At 32.1% G+C, this 20,362-nt stretch overlaps 1 long non-coding RNA gene across 1 annotated transcript; it reads right to left on the bottom strand.

Annotated features, from left to right (window-relative positions):
* Nucleotides 1–10,098: 10,098 nt before the first annotated feature.
* Nucleotides 10,099–19,210, bottom strand: LOC145954243 (uncharacterized). The gene is made up of 3 exons (XR_014431411.1): nucleotides 17,765–19,210; nucleotides 11,352–16,688; nucleotides 10,099–10,275 (listed from the first exon to the last, which is right to left on the bottom strand). It is a non-coding gene; the product is annotated as an uncharacterized LOC145954243 (long non-coding RNA).
* Nucleotides 19,211–20,362: the final 1,152 nt, after the last annotated feature.

Below are 20,362 nucleotides of genomic sequence, written 5' to 3'. Positions count from 1 at the left end.
AAGCTTAGCTTGGTTTGTCATCATCAAAAAGGGGGAGATTGTTGAGATTGGGGGAGCTTGAGATTGATGAGATCACCTCTGAAGATTAAAAGTTTTGATGATAACAAATGTGTGGAACATGCTGACCCAGGACATCAACAACTTAGAAGTCAAAAACAAAGTCAAAGGAAAATGTTATGTAATAGGAATAGCTTTTAGATTGCTTTGATTGAGTTTATCTTTTGTATGTGCTTTGTGCATAAGCTAATCTGTGTCTAATCTGATTAGGAGTGTATGATGATGAGTTTAAAAGGTTAAGAAGTTATTTTGAGAATTAAAATAAGAGTTTTTGAAAACTAACTCAAAATAATCGATTATCATTATTTGTGAAATAATCGATTATTTGTGAAATAATCGATTATTTGTGAAATAATCGATTATCCCAGAAATGACTCTTTGGAATAATCGATTATCTAGCAAAATAATCGATTAAATTGTTCTTGGTTGATTTCCAGAAAATCTGAAGAACAAAATAATCGATTATTCTTTAAAATAATCGATTATCTGGTTCTAAAAATCTTATAAATAGTTTGACCATTTTGAAACTTCAGAACAGAGTTAGAATTGAGAATCAAAATTAGAAAAACGTGTTTGTGAAGTCTTTGTGACATTCTTGGGACTTTTCTTTGTGAAACCAAGGAGGAAAAATGTTTTTTAAAAGCTTTGGAAAAGATCATCATCATCACATTCTTGAAAGGAAAGAGATTAAGATTTGCTTCTGAATTCCAGGTGAATTCGTTCCTTAATTCTTTGTGAATACTTGTAAACTTGAGTAGGTTTCTCAAGTGGTAAGGAATTCTTGTAGTGAGTTTCTACAAGGGGTGCTTTCTTGAGGTCAAGAAAGTAGTTATCTTGAATGTAGGAGTGTATGCATGTGTGGTATGCTTGTAAACCTTCTTCATTAAGATAGTGGAAGAAATCTTGGTCAGGTTATGATTGAGCACTGGATGTAGGTCACATGTGGAGTGGCTGAACCAGGATAAAAGACTTGTGCAATCTTCTCTTATCCTTATCTTTTACTTTGGGTAATGATATGAACCCAGAGGGATGGATTCGTTTTACGGATCTATCTAGGTTTGAAACCTCATAATTAATAAATTAAAATAAAAAAATATGGATTGAAATTAGATGCTAGAAATGGAGGGAAGGAAACGGTAAAGGAATGGAGGAAGAATCACTCTTCCAAGGAAGGCTTCACACAAAGAATTGTGGATGATCCTTTGATATGCCCAAATTCTTGAATCACTCAAGAACAATTGGAGAATCACTCTCAGTTAATAAAACTCAAATTCTTGTCTATCTTTTATTCATCCCAATGGGCAGCTTATATAGCTTACAACCAACACCTTTCACTTACATTAGTGGGCAATTAATGGACTCCACTAAGCCTATCAATTATGACCACTAATGACAAAACATTAAAAAAAATCACTTTAGTGGGCAATTGTTGAACTCCACTAAGCCTAACAATTATGACCACTAATGACAAAACATTAAAAACACATGCTAAATTCGTGCACCCTTTGGTATGCCTCATGGCTGATTCATCCCAAAGGTTTTGGACCTTATTTAACTAAAAACAACTTGCCTAATAACTAGCCCAATAAGTGGTGCAGCCCAAACAAAAGTTGGCAGCCACTTTAACAAGAGTTTTAGGCCTTTATTTACTAATTACAAGTACTAAAAACACCCACTAAGAAAACCCTAGTCATTGGTCCTCCAAGTCCTTTGAGTGCTCCCATCAGATTCACATCATACCCTCCTTCTTTGAGGAGATTCGTCCCGAATCTTAAAACTTTATTTATTTCCTAATTTATTTAATTCAGTAACTACTGCCGAAACACAAATGCTTCCTCCTGGGTCGAAGACATCTCGCTTGTATCCATCTCTAGCTTCACCTGTTGGTAAGTTATTAATCATCAACGAAACAAATAAAACCTCTTCAAACTCATAACCACAAACATACTGAATGAATAGGAATTGAATCCCATTCAAGTGGCAGCTTTGGAAAATAGTAACTTCAAACAATAAATCAACTTCATCTTCCAGGTCCAAGGTCTCTTGAATTTTATTTTGATAGGTGGGCAGAATGTATAAAGGTGCATTAGGAATGATGTTGACATGTTTCTTCAAACAAGAAAACTTGTGTTCCTGTTCCTGTATATTTGACACATCAAAAGAAGAAAATGTAACGTTAGAGTTGTCATATTCCTCTCTATGTATCTCATCTTCTTCTCTCATTTTCCCTTCTCTTTCTTTTGCTATCTTTATTTTCAATTTCAGTTGATCCTCATGTACAGTGTCGGATGATAGACATATCAACTTAATCCTTCGTCCACCATGCACAAAAGAAATAGAAGGTCGTTCAGGATTTATAATTTTATTGTACAACCATGGCCTCCCTAATAACATATGGCATGTCTCCATGGGGGCAATATCACAAAGAACTTCATCTTCATATTTTCCAATAGAGAATTTAATCATTGCTTGTCCATTTGTAGTGGGCAGACATAATTTCTCAACCGCCCTGCTGCTCACAACATTTTTGAAATTGAATTCATCTACTGCGACCAAAAACAGAGAGTCGTCAACCAAACATCTTGTATAGTAAATTTCCATTTCCATTCAAACCCAGAGCCGAAGCTCTGATACCAAATGATATGAACCCAGAGGGATGGATTCGTTTTACGGATCTATCTAGGTTGGAAAGCTCATAATTAAGAAATTAAAAGAAAAAAATATGGATTGAGGTAAGAAATGGAAGAACAACGCCACAATCCCTAAAGATTGATAAGTTGAGGAAGATTCGCCACTTTGAATTAGGAAATTCAAGGATAAGAATCAAAAGTAGTTCCTAAGAACCTAGAGAGAGAAAATCCTCTCAATTGGAAAAATATCCAAATTCTGAATAATTCATTTTCTCCCCAAACTTTTACAAATGGTTCCTATTTATAAGCTTAGATGGGCAAGATGACATAAATTCCCACTAACACTTAATATTGACTCTTCACTAGCCCACTAACTAAGCAATAAATTCCCACTAGCATTTATTTCCCCTTAGCAACCTAAAAGGCAAGGCAACCTATCATATTTATTTAATAAAATAAAATAAAACGAAAATTACATTAAAAATAAGATAATGAACTTATTAATTATTCAGTCCCAAACTACTTAAATTCCTAGTCCATTATTGCTTCTTCTTGATTCACATCATAAATGATATGAACCCAGAGGGATGGATTCGTTTTACGGATCTATCTAGGTTGGAAAGCTCATAATTAAGAAATTAAAAGAAAAAAATATGGATTGAGGTAAGAAATGGAAGAACAACGCCACAATCCCTAAAGATTGATAAGTTGAGGAAGATTCGCCACTTTGAATTAGGAAATTCAAGGATAAGAATCAAAAGTAGTTCCTAAGAACCTAGAGAGAGAAAATCCTCTCAATTGGAAAAATATCCAAATTCTGAATAATTCATTTTCTCCCCAAACTTTTACAAATGGTTCCTATTTATAAGCTTAGATGGGCAAGATGACATAAATTCCCACTAACACTTAATATTGACTCTTCACTAGCCCACTAACTAAGCAATAAATTCCCACTAGCATTTATTTCCCCTTAGCAACCTAAAAGGCAAGGCAACCTATCATATTTATTTAATAAAATAAAATAAAATGAAAATTACATTAAAAATAAGATAATGAACTTATTAATTATTCAGTCCCAAACTACTTAAATTCCTAGTCCATTATTGCTTCTTCTTGATTCACATCATACCCTCCTTCTTTGAGAAGATTCGTCCCGAATCTTTAGACTTTATTTATTTCCTAATTTATTTAATTCACTAACTACTGCCGAAACGTAAATGCTTCCTCCTGGGTCGAAGACATCTCGCTTGTATCCATCTCTAGCTTCACCTGTTGGTAAGTTATTAATCATCAATGAAACAAATAAAACCTCTTCAAACTCATAACCACAAACGTACTCAATGAATAGGAATTGAATCCCATTCAAGTGGCAGCTTTGGAAAATAGTAACTTCAAACAACAAATCAACTCCATTTTCCAGGTGCAAGGTCTCTTGAATTTTATTTTGAAAGGTGGACTGAATGTATAAAGGTGCATTAGGAATGATGTTTACATGCTTCTTCAAACAAGAAAACTTGTCCTCTTGTTCCTGTAAATTTGACACATCAAAAGAAGAAAATGTAACGTTAGAGTTGTCATCTTCCTCTCTATGTATCTCATCTTCTACTCTCCTCTTCTCTTCTCTTTCTTTTTCTATCTTTATTTTCAATTTCAGTTGATCCTCATGTACATCGTCGGATGATAGACATATCAACTTAATCCTTCGTCCACCATGCACAAAAGAAATAGAAGGTCGTTCAGGATTTATAATTTTATTATACAACCATGGCCTCCCTAATAACATATGGCATGTCTCCATGGGGGCAATATCACAAAGAACTTCATCTTCATATGTTCCAATAGAGAATTTAATCATTGCTTGTCCATTTGTAGTGGGCAGACATAATTTCTCAACCGCCCTGCTGCTCACGACATTTCTGAAATTAAATTCATCTACTGCAACCAAGAATAGAGAGTCGTCAACCAAACATCTTGTATAGTAAATTTCCATTTCCATTCCAAACCCAGAGCCGAAGCTCTGATACCAAATGATATGAACCCAGAGGGATGGATTCGTTTTACGGATCTATCTAGGTTGGAAAGCTCATAATTAAGAAATTAAAAGAAAAAAATATGGATTGAGGTAAGAAATGGAAGAACAACGCCACAATCCCTAAAGATTGATAAGTTGAGGAAGATTCGCCACTTTGAATTAGGAAATTCAAGGATAAGAATCAAAAGTAGTTCCTAAGAACCTAGAGAGAGAAAATCCTCTCAATTGGAAAAATATCCAAATTCTGAATAATTCATTTTCTCCCCAAACTTTTACAAATGGTTCCTATTTATAAGCTTAGATGGGCAAGATGACATAAATTCCCACTAACACTTAATATTGACTCTTCACTAGCCCACTAACTAAGCAATAAATTCCCACTAGCATTTATTTCCCCTTAGCAACCTAAAAGGCAAGGCAACCTATCATATTTATTTAATAAAATAAAATAAAACGAAAATTACATTAAAAATAAGATAATGAACTTATTAATTATTCAGTCCCAAACTACTTAAATTCCTAGTCCATTATTGCTTCTTCTTGATTCACATCATAAATGATATGAACCCAGAGGGATGGATTCGTTTTACGGATCTATCTAGGTTGGAAAGCTCATAATTAAGAAATTAAAAGAAAAAAATATGGATTGAGGTAAGAAATGGAAGAACAACGCCACAATCCCTAAAGATTGATAAGTTGAGGAAGATTCGCCACTTTGAATTAGGAAATTCAAGGATAAGAATCAAAAGTAGTTCCTAAGAACCTAGAGAGAGAAAATCCTCTCAATTGGAAAAATATCCAAATTCTGAATAATTCATTTTCTCCCCAAACTTTTACAAATGGTTCCTATTTATAAGCTTAGATGGGCAAGATGACATAAATTCCCACTAACACTTAATATTGACTCTTCACTAGCCCACTAACTAAGCAATAAATTCCCACTAGCATTTATTTCCCCTTAGCAACCTAAAAGGCAAGGCAACCTATCATATTTATTTAATAAAATAAAATAAAATGAAAATTACATTAAAAATAAGATAATGAACTTATTAATTATTCAGTCCCAAACTACTTAAATTCCTAGTCCATTATTGCTTCTTCTTGATTCACATCATACCCTCCTTCTTTGAGAAGATTCGTCCCGAATCTTTAGACTTTATTTATTTCCTAATTTATTTAATTCACTAACTACTGCCGAAACGTAAATGCTTCCTCCTGGGTCGAAGACATCTCGCTTGTATCCATCTCTAGCTTCACCTGTTGGTAAGTTATTAATCATCAATGAAACAAATAAAACCTCTTCAAACTCATAACCACAAACGTACTCAATGAATAGGAATTGAATCCCATTCAAGTGGCAGCTTTGGAAAATAGTAACTTCAAACAACAAATCAACTCCATTTTCCAGGTGCAAGGTCTCTTGAATTTTATTTTGAAAGGTGGACTGAATGTATAAAGGTGCATTAGGAATGATGTTTACATGCTTCTTCAAACAAGAAAACTTGTCCTCTTGTTCCTGTAAATTTGACACATCAAAAGAAGAAAATGTAACGTTAGAGTTGTCATCTTCCTCTCTATGTATCTCATCTTCTACTCTCCTCTTCTCTTCTCTTTCTTTTTCTATCTTTATTTTCAATTTCAGTTGATCCTCATGTACATCGTCGGATGATAGACATATCAACTTAATCCTTCGTCCACCATGCACAAAAGAAATAGAAGGTCGTTCAGGATTTATAATTTTATTATACAACCATGGCCTCCCTAATAACATATGGCATGTCTCCATGGGGGCAATATCACAAAGAACTTCATCTTCATATGTTCCAATAGAGAATTTAATCATTGCTTGTCCATTTGTAGTGGGCAGACATAATTTCTCAACCGCCCTGCTGCTCACGACATTTCTGAAATTAAATTCATCTACTGCAACCAAGAATAGAGAGTCGTCAACCAAACATCTTGTATAGTAAATTTCCATTTCCATTCCAAACCCAGAGCCGAAGCTCTGATACCAAATGATATGAACCCAGAGGGATGGATTCGTTTTACGGATCTATCTAGGTTGGAAAGCTCATAATTAAGAAATTAAAAGAAAAAAATATGGATTGAGGTAAGAAATGGAAGAACAACGCCACAATCCCTAAAGATTGATAAGTTGAGGAAGATTCGCCACTTTGAATTAGGAAATTCAAGGATAAGAATCAAAAGTAGTTCCTAAGAACCTAGAGAGAGAAAATCCTCTCAATTGGAAAAATATCCAAATTCTGAATAATTCATTTTCTCCCCAAACTTTTACAAATGGTTCCTATTTATAAGCTTAGATGGGCAAGATGACATAAATTCCCACTAACACTTAATATTGACTCTTCACTAGCCCACTAACTAAGCAATAAATTCCCACTAGCATTTATTTCCCCTTAGCAACCTAAAAGGCAAGGCAACCTATCATATTTATTTAATAAAATAAAATAAAACGAAAATTACATTAAAAATAAGATAATGAACTTATTAATTATTCAGTCCCAAACTACTTAAATTCCTAGTCCATTATTGCTTCTTCTTGATTCACATCAGGTAACATCTTGATTGTATATCGAAAAGATTGTTCTTGATTAACATGTTTGCATGAGTAACATTGGTTTGAACTGAGTATTACATATTGTTCTATTGGTTAATGAATAAAGCATATAGGATTCATTCTTCAATAACAAGTCTTTAAGAAACTTCATTGAAAATTTATTTTTAGAAAAGTTTAATTGAAATAAAGATCCTAAATACTCTGAAAATTTTTAAAGTGTCATAGAATCCAATTCACCCCCCTCTTGGATTGAGCCATTCTTTTCTAACACTTTGGAGATATCTTTGAATTAGAATCAAAACCAAGACCACTTTTGTCTGATGGTAGTCTTCTGTGTCTTAGCAACATATTCATCTTTGAAGATCTTTCCACAAACTTGGTTAGGTCCTTCCTAAATTGAATGTTCTCAACCTTTTAATGTTGTGATCTCAAAAGGCACATAACTAAAGATCATGTCTTTGAGACCCCTAACTTCTACCTCAAACTTCATTAGATTTTTCTTGAGTTCAAGATTTTCTTTTTCAAGAATTTTTTGTTTATATGAGAATTGGAAAGTAAGGTGTCATAAGACATTTCCTCTTTGTCAGAGTCAAATGAACAAGAGCTAGATTGGGAGCTTACCTTAATATCTGTCTCAACGTCTACCATTAGACAGATGTTTGGCTTCTCAATGTTTGAACTATTACTATTGTCTAGGTCCTCCCAAGTGGCCATCAAACTTCTATTGGTCTTTTTTTTGCTAGACCATCTTTTCTTGAGAGAGGGACAGTCTGCCCTTACATGTCCAAGTTTTTTGCATCCATAGTAGACGACATCTTTGTTCTCAAAAGATCTAGGCTTCTTGGATCTCTCCTTCATTTTGTGGAAGGTCCTCAACCTTCCCTTCTTCTTTAGCATTTCCTTTAACTTTTTAGACATGAGAGAGATTTCATCATCTATAGAGTTATTGAAGCTCTCGTTTGAACTTTCTATCTCAAACTCAACTTTGAGAGCTTTGCTACATTCCTCTTCTTTACTAGGTTCACAACGTTTCAAGGCAATTGTATTGTTTGCTTTGTTGTGATCCCTGTTGTTGAGGTGAACTCATGAACTCGTAGAGCTTTAAGAAGTTAAATGTCAAGATCTTCAAATCTTGAGCTTCAATAATTGTTGTGGCTTTGGGCTTCTTGGGTAGAATGACCAAGATCTTTATATTGTTATAAGCTTTAGAAATCTCAGTTCCTAGGGTTTTCAACCCATGGAGAATTGTTTGGAAGCGCCCAAACATCTTTGTTAACACCGAATTTTGTCCAGACTTAAAAGATAAAGAAATGGACCTCTGTTATAAAGGGAAGAAGCTCAAAAAGCATGAAGACAACTCGACATGACAACAAGGAAGCTTGAAGCCCGAGAAAGTTTGTTTTAGTAGCCTAGTACGAACCGTTCCTAAACCAGAACGGGTTGTTCTGATCTGTTAAAAAAGCCTAAAACCCTAGCTTGGAACGGGCCGTTCCAACACAGGTTGTTATGAGTAAAATTCAAACCTAGAACCGGCCGTTCCAATTCTGGAACAGGTCGTTCTAGATTTATATTTTACCTATGATGGACTGGCCCAGAATGAGCTGTTTCGAAACTGGAACGGGTCGTTTTGGTCAGTTCTGATGTATATAAATAGACGACTTCAACACTGCTCCAAGGGTGAGAAAATCAATTCAGAGCTCCTTATAGCTCAAAAATTCTCTCTTTCTCTTTTTTTTTTTTTTTTGTATTTCTTGATATTTTTGTTAGGCATATTATAGTGTGAATGGTTACCACAAAGCACGTAAAAATCTCCAAATTTGAAGATTCAATAAAGCTCATTCAAGAGGTATTTTAGTCAATCTTCTTCTCTCCCTTTTACTTCTTGTCTTTGATAAACATTGTTATAATAAAAGTAATCATGTGGACATTTTAGAGTCAATTGTGTAATTTAAATTTCATGCATGTAAATAGTCATTAAAAAGGGGATTAAATATATAATTTATTAATTCTTACTATGCTGACTTCATCATAAGGGTACTGACTAAGGGCATTGTAGGGGTGCTTAATACCTTCCCTACACATAATCGACCCCCGAACCTAATTCTGGTTATCAAGGCCATTATTGGATCTTTAAAAACCTTTTCTTTTCCCAATGTTTTTGAGTAAAACATTGATGGCGACTCCATGAACCTATTTTCAAAACCATTAATTAGGGATTAGTCTAGTATCCGGACATTCCTTAATTGATGTGATTTTCAAACAGATGTCTAAACCATAGGTCACAAGATTGAAAATTTTTGAGTTGAGATAGATGACAACTCCACTAGGAAAGTTTAAAGAGGGTCAGGCCCAAATGATGAAGTTAATAAAATAAGAATAATAATTTAAATATTTTCCCCGTTACCTTGTTTGTTTTCTTTATTTGGCTTTGATATTTGTTTGTCTTGTTTAAATTTTGCCCCTATTTGAATAAAAATTGTACGCAAACCTTTGCACACAATAGTTCCCCCTACACCTAGGGGCATGGGGGTATAAACATAGGGAGTGGTTGATTTATGACCAGCCAAAGTTTGGCCATGGAGCTTGCGAGCCTTGTTGGAAATCACACTCAAGGTGATAACCGGATACTCTAACCTGAAATACTGTGACAGACCTTAGAGTTTGTCAGGTGATGGCGACAGAGATACTGGGTCCCTATAATGGGGGTGTAACCCCCTTTCCAGATTACATATGTTAATCATAACTAATTATTTATGGTTAATAATATTTATATTATTAGTATAATTTTGTAGAAAAGATGCTTAAACAAATGAAGAAATTTATATTGAAAATAAATTTATTAAATACAAGTTACTAGATATTACAAACCATTTTATAACAACTTAGTAAAATAAAACCCCCCATCCTATGCTCTGGATTTTTGCATCTGACCTTCTAACTGCACATCCAATTTTTCTTCATTATGAGATCTCCAATATCTGGGTTTAAAAATATTTATGGGGTTAGACATTTAATTTCATTCACATCTCACACAAACAAATCATACAAGTGCCTAATAAGTTCATACAATTATCAATAACATAACAAATTGATAATAGTCCAAATAATGCAATATGGTTATGAGAATGAGATGCAGATTTTGACCGAAAATATACTTTTAGAAATCGTTTTGACTCATTACTCCATGGAGATTTTCCCTTTTGAGTGTTTAGTGAAGCTAGAGCTTAACATCACTCTGTCCAGTGATTCGGCAATGCCCCACTAAACGCGAACAAGTAGACAGTAGTCAGAGTGTTAGTGCACCCGGTAGGCTACCACGACACAGAATCAATAAAGACTGGCCATCTATGGGATTGCCCATGCCCAAACACTCCCTAGACCAAAGGTCTATCCCCCAGACCAGAGGTCCCGTCTTACCCATTCTACTCAAACCCCGTTTACTATCTTCTGACATTAGTAGCATAAAACAAATAGCTCAGTCATACTTTCACAACCATATCAAACTCTCTCTCACTTTATCCTTTTCTTTATCCATCTCGTACTGCCAACTGTCCTTGACAGTACCCACTATCACAATTCTCAATCAATCTCTTGCCACCAATGTTTCGGATAGTAAACATAAAGAAAAGAATTCACATAAAAATGTATCATTTCAAAATTACAAAACTCGTTCTTTTTCTATCAAATATCCTTAGTACAAAATCCATTTCTCAAATATTTATTTTTGGAATTTCTTTTCTTTTCCCCCCAAAAATCTTTTGACTAAAAAATGACATTATGCAATATGCAATATGCATTACTATTAATCTATCACTTCAAAAACTATTCTCAATCAAACTCTTCAAATACAATTCAAACAACTTCAATAGAAACATTCAATCATAAACAATCAACCATTTCAAGATTCAACTTTAAAACATCAAATTTATCAAAAAGTACAATCAAAAACCATATCAAATAACCTAAGGTTCCATGCATCAAAACTTATAAGTAAAGATCAATATTTATTCTACCATTATATAGACATGAATAAAATTAAACATCTAACCCATACCTATTTCTCCAAGCTTGCTAGCTTTTTCCTAATTTCCTTGATTTCTTCTTCTCCTACTTCTTTCTCTTCCTCTTATCTTCTTCCTTTCTTCCCCTTTTCTTGAAATTTTAGTTGTTTACTCCTTGTTTTACTCCTTGGTTGTGGAAAAGATGGAGTATTTTTTGGGTGTTTCTTGGAATTGGTTTAAGTCTAGTTGTTAAGGGTTGTTGGTGAGCTTTTTGGTGTGTGGCTTCCTCTATTTATACTAGTCTCCACCTCCATTCTCCAACCTTCTAGATGTGTAGATATTTCTTGATATTTCCTAAGATATTTTAATAAGATAGTGATTAGGTGTTCATTTTGTAGATATTTATAGGACTTTCTAGAATTTTCTTGAATTATTTAAGTATCTTAATGATTAAGTTTCCAATTTATTTAATAGTTTGGTGATGAGATGTCCACTTTCTAGAATTTTGTAGAGTTATTTAGTTATCTTAATGATTAAGTTTTCAATTCATTTTAAGCACATGGTGATTATGTGTCCTTTTTCTTTTGTAGAATTTTATAGAATATCCTAGAATTTTGTAGAATTATTTAAATATCTTAATGGTTAAGTATCTAATCAATTCTAAATTTCTATTATGTAGAATTTTATAGAACTTTCTTGAATTATTTGAATATCTTAATAGTTAAGCTTCCAACACATTTAATTATTTGGTAATTAAATATCTAGTTTGGAGAGTTTTGTAGAACTTTCTAGAATATTGTAGAATTATTAAAATATCTTACAAATTACTTAAAATTTTGAGGTACTAATATTATTATTAGAATCTTGACCACTAAAAATACAAACTTTTGTCTCTTGATCATCTCTTAATTATGTTAATTAATATTAAATAAATATCAATTTGCTTATGTGTCAAAATTTGATTGGTTGAGACTTGTATTTTAATTTCTCCTAACTATACATTTTTATTAATTATTCCAAGCATACTATATTGATGATAACATTTTTATATCCTTTTGAACATTTTTCCATAATTTTCTAGCTTAAGGTTTTAGCAGAATAACTTTTTCTTGTTAAATCCTTAGAGAATTTCTATAAATTTTAATTTAGAGATTTTCTCTCTTAACTGTATTTATTCTTAATCTACACTCAATAAATTATTATTTAGGTTATAGATTACTTAAATTTTCTTAAATTGAGTTTCTCATATTTTACAGCATGCTCTCAACGCTGTCCGAGAAACAGTCAATTTAGATAATAAAATAATGTTAGTGAATTTAGAAAATCTGGTTAAATAATGCTACATAAATTTCATTCACATTAACTTACATAGTATTTAATATATATAATAATTTGTAGAAACACATAGATAAATAGTTATAAAATTTAGGATGTTACAATTCTTCCCCGCTAAATAAATTTCGTCCTCGAAATTTCTACCACATTCTATATAAATAGGTGAAAGTACTGTACTTTCATTTTCTCCTTGAGTTTTCAAATGTTGTTATCTCTTGTGTCATTCTTGATAACCTTAACTAGTGATATATATTTCTTTCCATTCTTACACGCCTAATCATTCTACCCTTAATCTTAATAGGGTTTGGTTCAATTGTTGGGTTTTCTTTATCTCCATATGATTACGTTCTATGACATGTGTCAGATCTAAGATATATTGTCTTAATTGTGACTCATGGAACATCTCATGAAAGGTGATAAGACTGCCTAATAGGTGATATTTCCAACTCGATGCAGAATTTGGTAGGGTCTAGTATATTTAGGGGTAAATTTACTAAATTTTATAGACCTATCAACTATAGTAACAAGTGTGACTTTCAAAAATACATGATCCCTTTTCTGAAATTCTAAAGGTTTTCTCCTTTTATCAACATAAGTTTTCTATCGAGTCTATGCAAATTTTCATTTTCTCCTAAATTATTCTTACCTTATTTGTGGTTTGTTGGATCATGGCCTTATAAATTATCACCATCCTAACACCAAACTAAAGGTATTCTACATTTACATCCATGGAATGCTTCATCAGGATCTTAAACCCATACTACAATGATAACATTATTATATGTAATTTCTAGTAAAGGTAAATTTTCTTCCCATGCAACTAAATTTTTCTTCTAATACTCAAGCTCTCAAAAGATCTTTGAATGATTGAATAGTCCTTTCTATTTGTCCATTCATTTAAGGTTGATAGGTTGAACTATTGTGTATTCTACTTCCTAGAGCTTTATAGAATTCCCTCCAAAATTTGGATCAAACCTAGGATCCTTATTCAATACAATGGTAGTAGGTATTTCATGTAACATCAAAATTTCTTTTATGTAAAATTGTGCTGATCTTTCTAGGTAATGCCTAATATATACCATTATACAATGTGCAGTCTTAGTTAATTTATCCATAATTTCCCAAATAGAGTCACAACTTCATGAGGTTTTTAGATAAACCTACTACAAAATCCATAGGTACAATATCCTACTTCTATACTAGGATCTTCAATGGTTGCAACATGTTAAATGGTTTCTTATGCTCAATCTTAGATCTCTGACATATTAATCAATGTGCCAGATATTCTACAACGCCCCTTCTTCATTCTAGGACACTAAAACCTCTCTTTCAAGTTTGTATGGACTTTAATAGCTCTTAGATAAATAATTTACTTATACGTCTTACCTCCAAAAATAAATCTTTTAATTCAATATTATTAGGGATACAAATTCTATTACTAGATCGTATGATATTTTTCATTTCTAAATTAAAATCTCCAACCTTACCTATTCCTATCAATATTTTCCTCCCTTGTATAAATTCACCCTTCTATTATATATCCTTAATTTCCTCTAAGAACCCATTATTTATAGAATCATTCCTAATATCATTTTATTTTATCCTTTTCCCTAATAGTATACTAATTCAAGTATCCAAATATCAATTCTGTTTCTTTTATCATCATAGCTGAAACATGAATGACTTTTCTATCCAAAGGATTGACCAATACCTTGGCCATTCCTCGATGAAATAATAATTGAAAATCATAATCCTTTATAAATTTCATCCACCTTCTTTGTCTCATATTCAACTCTTCCTGATCAAATTAACATTTTAACTATTACAGTCACTATCAAATTTAGATCCATAAATAATGTCTCCAAATCTTTATAGTGGCTAATTCTAAATCATAGGTATGATAACTTATCTCATGTGGCCTCAAATAATTGAACACATAAGCTACCATTCTCTTATTCTACATTGATACCCAACCTAACCCCTGATACTTCATAAGGTTAATTTGGATCCTATTTAATATAACACCTCAAAAACTAATCCCATTTCTTGACTCCAAATAAAAAGGTGATATTTCCTAGTCAATTATGTTAGAGGTCTTGCTATATTTGAAAATCCTTCAATGGATCTTAAGGTATCCGATTAAACCTAGAAAACTTCTAATCTCAATTACAATTTTAGGTTCCTCCACTTCCATTCCAACTTCCACTTTTGAAGGATATACACTTATTCTTTCCTTTGAAATATCATGTCCTAAAAATTTTATTTCCTCCAACCAGAATTCACACTTACACAATTTTGATGATGATTGTTTATTCCTTGACACTTCCAAAACTATCCTTAAATGAATTTCTTATTCTTCTTTACTTTTGTAATATAGTAATGATCTATAAATACAACTACAAATTTATTTAAGTATGCTCTAAACACTCTATTCATATAATTCAGAAAGTCTGTGAGACCATTAGTCACCCTAAAGACATCACTTGATATTCATAATGTCCATATATTTCCCTTAATGCAATCTTTAAAATATCCTCTATCCTAACTGTTATTTGATGATCTAGATCTCAATCTTAAATATATTTTAGAAATGTAGTAGCTCCTTTAAGTTGATCCATTAAATAATCTATTCTAGGAAAATGGTACTTATTATTTATTGTTACCTTATGTAATTGTCTATAATCTATACTTAATGTAGAACCTCCATTTTTCTAACAAATCTAAGGATCCCTCTATAGATATACTTGGTCTAATAAATTGTTCCTGCAATTCTTCTAATTGTTTCTTATGTTCAACTAATTCTAATGGTAATGTTTTGAAAGGCTCCATTGAAATAGGTTTGTTACAAGCAATTAAATCTACACTAAATTCTATTTCCCTTCCTAGAACATCATCCAAAAATTGAGGTCTCAAAAATACAACTTATTAGTCAAAAGACCTTTGCCACATTCCAACATTTCTACTTTTATGCAATCATATCCATATGTTCCTCTGTTTCGCATTTATCCACGAAGTTACAACCTTTCTAATATCATATCTTAGTCCTTTCTCATTTTTTTTTCTCTCTCAAAGGTGAGGTTCAAATATCTAGATTATTTTTACCAGTGTCTCAAATTTAGTAGCAAATTCCAAATTTTCATAAGTTTATTGAATTTCACCTCCTTTAAATTTCTAACACTAGTAGTAAAATACTTCTCCATAAAGTTTAAATATATCCTAGGCAATGATTTCTCTCTTTTTCTCTAACATCCTCTAGCTAACATTCCACCAAACTTTAGTATCTCCTTAAAACTGGAACCTAGTATGATAAAATCTCCATTTATCAAGACATTCCATAGCTATGAAAATATCCTTGAATATCTAAATCCATTCTTCATCTCTTTCAAATTCAAATTTTCTATAACTTAAAGTAGATCATTTTTCTTAAAGTTGACTAATATGGTTCCATCCACTAGAATTTACTTCTTGACTAAAACTTACGCCAATTCTCATATAAATTGTGCCATGAACTATTTCTCTTAATCAATCTAGTAACACCAATATCACGTCTAGGAGACCTTTCTACCTAGATTTACTATCACCCTTTGGTTAAACTAATTGGACAACTAATATTGCAATTTCCTAAGAATATAATATCATACGAATTCAACCAACTTTCAAACAAATACAATCATTATCAAATAATTTAAAAAAATTCTACACAGAACTTAAGAAGCTTATAACCTAATGGACCTACACTCACAAGCCCTAAAGATGCATAACCAGAGCTCTGATACCAACTAATGTAACCCCCTTTCCAGATTACATATGTTAATCATAACTAATTATTTATGGTTAATAATATTTATATTATTAGTATAATTTTGTAGAAAAGATGCTTAAACAAATGAAGAAATTTATATTGAAAAGAAATTTATTAAATACAAGTTACTAGATATTACAAACCATTTTATAACAACTTAGTAAAATAAAACCCCCCATCCTATGCTCTGGATTTTTGCATCTGACCTTCTAACTGCACATCCAATTTTTCTTCATTATGAGATCTCCAATATCTGGGTTTAAAAATATTTATGGGGTTAGACATTTAATTTCATTCACATCTCACACAAACAAATCATACAAGTGCCTAATAAGTTCATACAATTATCAATAACATAACAAATTGATAATAGTCCAAATAATGCAATATGGTTATGAGAATGAGATGCAGACTTTGACCGAAAATATACTTTTAGAAATCGTTTTGACTCATTACTCCATGGAGATTTTCCCTTTTGAGTGTTTAGTGAAGCTAGAGCTTAACATCACTCTGTCCAGTGATTCGGCAATGCCCCACTAAACGCGAACAAGTAGACAGTAGTCAGAGTGTTAGTGCACCCGGCAGGCTACCACGACACAGAATCAATAAAGACTGGCCATCTATGGGATTGCCCATGCCCAAACACTCCTTAGACCAAAGGTCTATCCCCCAGACCAGAGGTCCCGTCTTACCCATTCTACTCAAACCCCGTTTACTATCTTCTGACATTGGTAGCATAAAACAAATACCTCAGTCATACTTTCACAACCATATCAAACTCTCTCTCACTTTATCCTTTTCTTTATCCATCTCGTACTACCAACTGTCCTTGACAGTACCCACTATCACAATTCTCAATCAATCTCTTGCCACCAATGTTTCGGATAGTAAACATAAAGAAAAAAATTCACATAAAAATGTATCATTTCAAAATTACAAAACTCGTTCTTTTTCTATCAAATATCCTTAGTACAAAATCCATTTCTCAAATATTTATTTTTGGAAATTCTTTTCTTTTCCCCCCAAAAATCTTTTGACTAAAAAATGACATTATGCAATATGCAATATGCATTACTATTAATCTATCACTTCAAAAACTATTCTCAATCAAACTCTTCAAATACAATTCAAACAACTTCAATAGAAACATTCAATCATAAACAATCAACCATTTCAAGATTCAACTTTAAAACATCAAATTTATCAAAAAGTACAATCAAAAACCATATCAAATAACCTAAGGTTCCATGCATCAAAACTTATAAGTAAAGATCAATATTTATTCTACCATTATATAGACATGAATAAAATTAAACATCTAACCCATACCTATTTCTCCAAGCTTGCTAGCTTTTTCCTAATTTCCTTGATTTCTTCTTCTCCTACTTCTTTCTCTTCCTCTTATCTTCTTCCTTTCTTCCCCTTTTCTTGAAATTTTAGTTGTTTACTCCTTGTTTTACTCCTTGGTTGTGGAAAAGATGGAGTATTTTTTGGTTGTTTCTTGGAATTGGTTTAGGTCTAGTTGTTAAGGGTTGTTGGTGAGCTTTTTGGTGTGTGGCTTCCTCTATTTATACTAGTCTCCACCTCCATTCTCCAACCTTCTAGATGTGTAGATATTTCTTGATATTTCCTAAGATATTTTAATAAGATAGTGATTAGGTGTCCATTTTGTAGATATTTATAGGACTTTCTAGAATTTTCTTGAATTATTTAAGTATCTTAATGATTAAGTTTCCAATTTATTTAATAGTTTGGTGATGAGATGTCCACTTTCTAGAATTTTGTAGAGTTATTTAGTTATCTTAATGATTAAGTTTTCAATTCATTTTAAGCACATGGTGATTATGTGTCCTTTTTCTTTTGTAGAATTTTATAGAACATCCTAGAATTTTGTAGAATTATTTAAATATCTTAATGGTTAAGTATCTAATCAATTCTAAATTTCTATTATGTAGAATTTTATAGAACTTTCTTGAATTATTTGAATATCTTAATAGTTAAGCTTCCAACACATTTAATTATTTGGTAATTAAATATCTAGTTTGGAGAGTTTTGTAGAACTTTCTAGAATATTGTAGAATTATTAAAATATCTTACAAATTACTTAAAATTTTGAGGTACTAATATTATTATTAGAATCTTGACCACTAAAAATACAAACTTTTGTCTCTTGATCATCTCTTAATTATGTTAATTAATATTAAATAAATATCAATTTGCTTATGTGTCAAAATTTGATTGGTTGAGACTTGTATTTTAATTTCTCCTAACTATACATTTTTATTAATTATTCCAAGCATACTATATTGATGATAACATTTTTATATCCTTTTGAACATTTTTCCATAATTTTCTAGCTTAAGGTTTTAGCAGAATAACTTTTTCTTGTTAAATCCTTAGAGAATTTCTATAAATTTTAATTTAGAGATTTTCTCTCTTAACTGTATTTATTCTTAATCTACACTCAATAAATTATTATTTAGGTTATAGATTACTTAAATTTTCTTAAATTGAGTTTCTCATATTTTACAGCATGCTCTCAACGTTGTCCGAGAAACAGTCAATTTAGATAATAAAATAATGTTAGTGAATTTAGAAAATCTGGTTAAATAATGCTACATAAATTTCATTCACATTAACTTACATAGTATTTAATATATATAATAATTTGTAGAAACACATAGATAAATAGTTATAAAATTTAGGATGTTACAGGGGGCACCTTGTGGGCCTTTAAGACCAGTGAGTTTAGAATCGTCCTATACAACGCACTTTTCTGGATAGGGACCACAAACGAAGGATTTGAACATGACTGTCCGCGGTGTACATTTGTTTGAGCATATGCGTGTTACATTTGTTGTGTTCTATTTTTGCTCATTTCAAATAGAAAAGAATCATAGACAAACAAAAAGATATCAATAAAAAAAACTAATACCCTTCTGTATCCCTAACCCTAAAACATCATAGTTTATTTAAAAAAAATATAGCAGAAAAATCATGCATCATAACCCTTAGTCAAAAACATGATAAAATTTAGGTAGAAAATAAATATCATACATATCCTAGGATAGTATATTAGCATACATTCATTAGAAATGGAAGGCACATATAATAGTATGCAAAGATGTTCTCTAAACAAGAATCAATGAGAATGATATTCATTGAGTTTCTCAAGTGTCTTTGCACCCTATTTTACGTTCCATATGGATAGCACACCTTCCTTGTAAATAATAAATAAGAATAAAAAGGGAAACCTAATCTGTGCGTGTTAACCGGATAATGGAAATTACTGCAATCAAATGTGAACCCGACACATCAATTTGGGGAACACTTATCAGTAATTGGGGGGAATCACATGCCCAAATCGACGATTCAAACACCAAAATTTCCCATGCGGAAATGACAATTGCCAGGATAGGAGGAATGATCAAGAATGGACGAATCCGTGCTTCTAGGAAATTACAAGACAAAGCCCAATTGAAGAATAAAGGCATTTCATGATGAGGACCTGCTAGGACAAAAACCCGCATGGGGCATTCTAGGAAAAAATTAGGGAAAAAAAAAAGAATCAAAATCTCGATAGGATACGTCCTATGCAAAAGTTAGGGATATATAAAAATAAAAAAATGCTTGTCTGAGTTGAAAATCGAAAGACGGCTCAAGTATTCCCTTTAGAAAGTAAGAATTCATAAAGGGTTCACTCCAAATTCAAAACACTAGTGTTCAAGTGTGTGGGAATGTGTTCCTAAAGTAGTCCGACCAATCATCAACCATGACTCTCTAGGGGGCAACCTCCATCTATCTCTCTGTGTACGAATCCTAAACTCGAGGCACGCCCAGGCCTTCGAGCTTTGCTAAAGGGGCATGTGTAAATTGAAAGTACTATTTTAAATGCCATAACACTCTTTCATTTCTCTTCTCGCTTCA

Source organism: Cajanus cajan, chromosome 2, assembly GCF_000230855.2.
Source record: "Cajanus cajan strain Asha chromosome 2, NIPB_CcT2T_4, whole genome shotgun sequence".
Classification (NCBI taxonomy): domain Eukaryota; kingdom Viridiplantae; phylum Streptophyta; class Magnoliopsida; order Fabales; family Fabaceae; genus Cajanus; species Cajanus cajan.
This window is presented reverse-complemented; position numbering and strand designations above follow the sequence as displayed.